Source organism: Prunus mume, linkage group LG3 (assembly GCF_029339155.1).
Source record: "Prunus mume cultivar Tortuosa linkage group LG3, ASM2933915v1, whole genome shotgun sequence".
In the NCBI taxonomy this organism is placed as follows: domain Eukaryota; kingdom Viridiplantae; phylum Streptophyta; class Magnoliopsida; order Rosales; family Rosaceae; genus Prunus; species Prunus mume.
The window spans coordinates 12,079,545-12,085,539 of record NC_142700.1 but is presented as its reverse complement, the minus strand read 5'-3'; the positions used below and the strand labels follow the sequence as shown (position 1 = coordinate 12,085,539).

At 36.5% G+C, this 5,995-nt stretch overlaps 1 pseudogene; it reads left to right on the top strand.

Moving 5' to 3' along the window:
* The first annotated feature begins 2,959 nt into the window (after positions 1-2,959).
* LOC148918750 (aspartyl protease family protein At5g10770 pseudogene) lies at positions 2,960-5,253 on the top strand (annotated as a pseudogene).
* The last annotated feature ends 742 nt before the right edge of the window (positions 5,254-5,995 follow it).

The window sequence follows — 5,995 nt, the reverse complement described above, 5'->3', positions numbered from 1 at the left end:
GAAGAAATTCGAACACTAGAACTCTTGTATGAATTTGAACAGGATTGGCTCAAGAGAAAAATATATTCAGAGTATGATGAATATTTGTAAGCTTGGATGAACATGTTGATTAATCTAAATACATATTTATAAGTATAGAAATAGAGCCGTTAGGAACGTAGCCGTTTGAGAAATATGTGAGTAGTTAGAAAAATAGCTGTTATGAAATAGACCCGTCGGAACAGTATACATATTAGCTATTATCCGTTGGAACAATGTACATGTTATCTTATTTCCATTTCCAGCATTTAAGTAAATGTCTTTGTCCTTTTACTTTCATTTATTTTTATATTACTCCATTTACTTAAGTTTACAATGTAAATAAAGAACTACCCCCATTGGTATAGATCAACCAGAAGAGGTATGCATAAAAGTATTTGCCCTAAGGAGGAATCCCAGAATTCCGTCGATCGAATTAGATCTCAATAGGAGAATCGGTGTTTTACTACCAGCCATAAGTTTCGTGTTGGATGCAGTACTCATACTTGGATTCAAAGAAAAATACTAGAAAATCAAATTCCCACCAAATCAAAATATGAAAAATCGGTTTTAGTTCAACATACGATTTAAACTAAAAATGATGGCTCATTAAGTCAATATATACTTCATATAAAAATCTCATAAAATCAAGTTTTCTTATTTGATGTGTATGGAATAAAAGCCGCCAAAAATTATCTTGAGAAAATGATTATTCTAAAAAACCATTTTTCATACTTAGCCAATATTTTATAAAACAATTTTTCATGTAGGATATGAATGCATAAAGGGACCTAAAGTCAATCTAGGTAAAGAGCCTTAGATGTTCAATCCACAAAGAGTTTTACAAGAATAACCTAACTCTTTTGTATTGAAGAAATATTTACTTGAGTGTGTAATTGGTACTGAGGTGACGAAGGGTAAAATTACAAGCTATTCAAATAGACACAACAATTTTCACACACCTTAAACCTTGACCAAATGTACTTATGACTAGTCAACTGCTATTGATGTAAAACCATAACCAAGAACACATACATAGAGCATACCAATCTGTACCTGCAAGCCTATAAGATTACCAATGACAACTTAGGCACTCAGAAGGACCCATCAATCTTAGCATCCCATGTGCTAGCAACAACTATGGTGAAAGTGTGTGAAAGCATCATAATCAACTAAGCAACAACCAGCAAATAATGATGACTAGTCAACCGCAAGAACATAAACCCAGAAATACATGAACATCATGCGATGACTAGTCAATTATCAAGAACACAAACCCAGAAAATACCATATCTACAAAGCAAAAATTGTTCACCCAGAAACCCACTATTGGGAAAAACTAAGGGTCATCAACTGACCAGGCGGCAAAGAAGATTCTTACAAAGAAACACAAGCAAGCTAAAGAAATCCTAGATCTATTTAGGAAGATGAGCTGTACCTCATTTGTGCAATCTTCTTCTCCAATTTAGCAAAGCTAGCAGCTTAGTCCTTCATGGCAATGAAAACTCCTTCTACAGCTCTTTCATCCCATGGCACCAACAAGCCAGCTCAAACTCAAACAGAAACCAAAAATTTGGATTCAAAGGAAAAGTGACCAATTTCTTCAAGAAACCACACTCTTGAAGAAATCAATCCTGAATCTAACCTAGATGTATATGAGAATGTGTTTGTTTTAGCTTGATGATGTATATTTCACATTTCAAAAGCAGTTTTCAAAAATCAATTTAGAAAACTCAAAGATGATAATGGTGGTTTTCTCTTAAGGAGGAAGAAGAAGCAAAAGGATAGAGAAACCTTTTCAAAACCTCACCTCAAAATTGACGGCTACCCAATGAGGAATCATTTGGTTTTTACCCAAAAATTCCTAAGTCAGAATAGTACACATGGTAGCTGAGAAAATTCGTAGAACAAGACAACAAAGTTTGGTAGGATCTAGCTGGAAAATTACTGATGCAAAAGATGACTAGTCATACAAAAACAAGATGACTAGTTATAATATTAAGAAATCTAATGAATGTAATATGATACTATGCACAAATTACCTTTGCCAATATGATTGATCTTCCATGAGATAACAGCCAGATAAGAACACTTATTGCAATTATTCTTAATCTAAACTTGAGCTTGGGTAATTACAATGTATATCCTATTACAATATTGTCAAGGGAAGCCAAAAGAAAAACTCAAATGCATACCCTTACAGAGTGTCGGCTTCTTGCCCAGAGTAATGTCTTCCAATGTGTACAATAATTTTGATCCATTTGAGAATATCTGCTCCTTAAACCTTATCACACTTGAAATACATTAGATAAAAGAACAATTTGTTATCATCAAATGCACAACAATATTAAAAACTGTAAGGCTGACATATTCAACTAAAAATTAATTTGATGATGGATGGAGGTGCTCATGATAATACAATATTATCAAAAATATCAGTTGTGTACAATGCTCACCATACACCCACAAGGGCGGAGCTATTCATAGGCCTAAGATGGCCTGACCCCCTACCATCTTCTCACCTCTTTGACTGTATAAAGAGTATAGTATAGATTACACAAAAAATGTCATAGTTTTAAGCTTGTGGTCCCCCCCAAATATCAAACTCTACCTCCGCCATTGCACCCATACAGTTGTTAATGTTGCTAGTCATGTTGCATGATTAGTGGGAATATGCTATGTTAACTCTTGGTCAAGGTGCATAATGGGTGAAATGTAAGAACTAATAATTACCCACTCTGTCCAATTATCTAATAAAAGCTAAAGAGTATGCTTAATTATTCCAGGAGCAACATAGCTAATTTTGAGGGAAAGCTTATCAGTCATGAAAACTCTTAATATTTCCACCTCCTGCTTCCTCAAGCATTTCATTCGTTGCCTTCTTCTTCTATGCCTGAATCTATTCCCTTCGGAAACTGGCATTTCCTTGGCAGAAAGAGACATGAAAACTGGCCTTGCTGTTCAACATATTCATAGAGTTGAAGTCAAGTCTCTGCTACCAGAAACCACCTGCAGCCCCTCCACCAAAGGTTATTCACATAACTATGAAATGCCCTTACCTCTATGTGCATGTAGTCGTTAGAAGTAATGGAAAAGTAGATAGTCATCCTTCCATAACGAAAAGGCAATCTTTCCAGATGATGAAAATTTTAAAATTTTGATTTTTCTTTTTCCGTTGATTTTTACTAGCATATACTCGATGAAATGACTTTTTAATTTATTGCGATATGGGTTTTATTTAAAGATAACAACTAACTAGCAATTGGTGGCAGAGGTGGATTAGACCAGTTCGTCACGATAGTGAGCTTGTCCCCATGCACTCAAGTTCAAATCTCTACTTCTGGTAGATTAGATTAATAGAGTAATTTAGATTAGGGAGTTTCACTAAAACACCCAAAATGTGAGCTGAAATTATAAAAAAACCCAAGACCCAAAACACTTTATAAACACATCCAAAAATCATCATTACACACTCAAAACCCATTTATAAACACACCCAAAAAATATATAATTGTTGACTTTGGGGTTGATTTTGAGTGTGTTTCTATGTTTAAATAGTGTTTGGGTTTTTTTATAAATACATGTCTAGGATTTGGTTTATTTATAAATTTGTATTTAGATTATTGCTTTTATATTTTTTTTCTAACTACAATTGATAAAAGCTTGAGAAAAAAAGTCATATTCTTATATATTTTGGTTCATGAAATATGTGCTAATTTTAATCTAAATCATAAACTGTTATAAGCTTGAAAGAAAAAATAATAATAATTTCCTTGAGGACCTCATGAGTAATGTTATATATGTGAAATTAATTATGAATATTTGATCATTTGAATTCAGAATCACCTATTTCAATCCAGGTGAGGAGAATAAAGCATCAGCACTAAAAGTGGTACACAAACATGGCCCTTGCTCCGAACTCAACCAAATACACAAAGAAAATACTCCCAATCATACTCAAATCCTCGACCGAGACCAAGCCCGGGTCAAATCAATCCACTTTTGGCTTGGTTCAAAGAAAATGAACAGCGACGATGCCACCACAATGCCAGTCAATTCCTGTGACATAGTGAGTTCTGGGGACTACATTGTGACTGTGGGCCTAGGCACACCTCAGAAGCAACTTCGCTCATATTTGACACAGGAAGCGACCTCTCCTGGACTCAATGTCGTCCATGCATTGGATCTTGCTACAAACAAATGGAGCCCCTCTTTGACCCTTCCATCTCCACTTCATATGTCAATATTTCTTGTAAATCCAATGTCTGCTCTCAGCTCACTCCAGTCACACACAAAATACCTCGTTGCTCAACTGACAACTCTACGTGTACATACGACATGCAATATGGAGACAAATCATTCTCTGTTGGATTTTTCGGCAAAGAAAGGCTCACCTTAACTTCAACTGAGGTGTTCGATGAGTTCCTCTTTGGATGCGGCCAAATCAACCAAGGCAACTTTGGGAGCTCCGCCGGCTTTCTTGGACTTGGGCGCCACAACATCTCCTTCGTCCAACAAACAGCCAATAAGTATGGCCGCATTTTCTCTTATTGTCTACCCTCCACTTCAAGCTCCACCGGTTACCTTGGTTTCGGCAAACACCGCAGAGCTTTTAAGCACGTAAAGTTCACGCCCCTCACCAGTGTCTCTCAAGACCTATCTTTTTATGGCCTCAACCTGGTCGGTATCAGTGTTGGTAGACATAAATTGTGGATTTCACCTTCGGTTTTCTTATCTTCTGGGACCATCATTGACACGGGGACGGTCATAACCCGCTTGCCTGCGGCAGCTTACAGCGCTTTGCGGGATGTGTTTCATCAAGCGATGACAAAATATCCGTTAACTCAGGCGCTTTCGGTACTGGATGGATACATGTATCTTAGTAGTTATGTGACAGTGAAGTATCCACAAATATCATTTTACTTTCAGGGAGGGCTGAAGTTGAAGTTGGATGCTACGGGTATATTTTACTCATCCAGTGCTTCCCAGGTTTGCTTGGCCTTTGCTGGAAATGATGCTAATAATAAATTTGCAGTACTTGGGAATGTTCAGCAGAAGACGTTCGAGGTTGTGTATGACGTTGCTGGGGGGAGGGTTGGATTTGCCCATGGACGGAGGTTGCCTTTGAGAACGCATGCATGCAACAAGCTCGCTCCCCGAACTATGTACAACTCTAATGGCAATATAGAACTACAATATGCGAGACTAGTGAACAATGATTTCACTCATAAATAAGGAAGTTATTGTAAAGAGACATTCTCACATGTTTCTACAAATAACTCAATTAGAATCGTTATGATATTAATAGCTCATTATGTTTACATTAAATCAATATGAATACAACATGTCGAATGGGTCTTTAAAAGAGAATTCTAGCTACATGGATGAGCCCAAAGGCTTCTCATCAATGAAAAGGAACCCACGGGTAAACGACATGGATTTATATTTCTTGGATCTAAGGTATATTATTAATACTTAAATACATTATTATAAAATAAGTGAATTTCTTGGATCTAAGGAAAAACTTCTCATTTGGCACCACTTCCTGAGGTAGTAGATATTCATTTCTCCATCTATACTATTATTTAAGAGAACCCACATTTTGTTTTATTTATCTGGTCTTTCAACCCTGTTCAGAAACTGAAGATTACTGGGGCAGTGCAAAAGGGATTTGAATTCTTGGATTTTCATTACCCTATGGCATTTTCAATATTCATGTTGTGAATAGGTTTCTAGAGATGATTAGCAGCTTTGTCTGGACATCAGGAAAGTGCTGCCACCTCCTGCTAGCCATCATGATTCATGTTGGAGCAGTAAGTTTTGTTCCAATATTTTGATCACCATTTTATTTTTGGTTAATTTTATATTTCATAAGGTTGCTTGCTGCAGAAGGTGGTGGTGTTGATGGTTCACAAAGTTCAGATCAAGAACTTGCTTTGTCGAGTGCTGTCGATGCTATGGCCCTTAGCACCCTTAG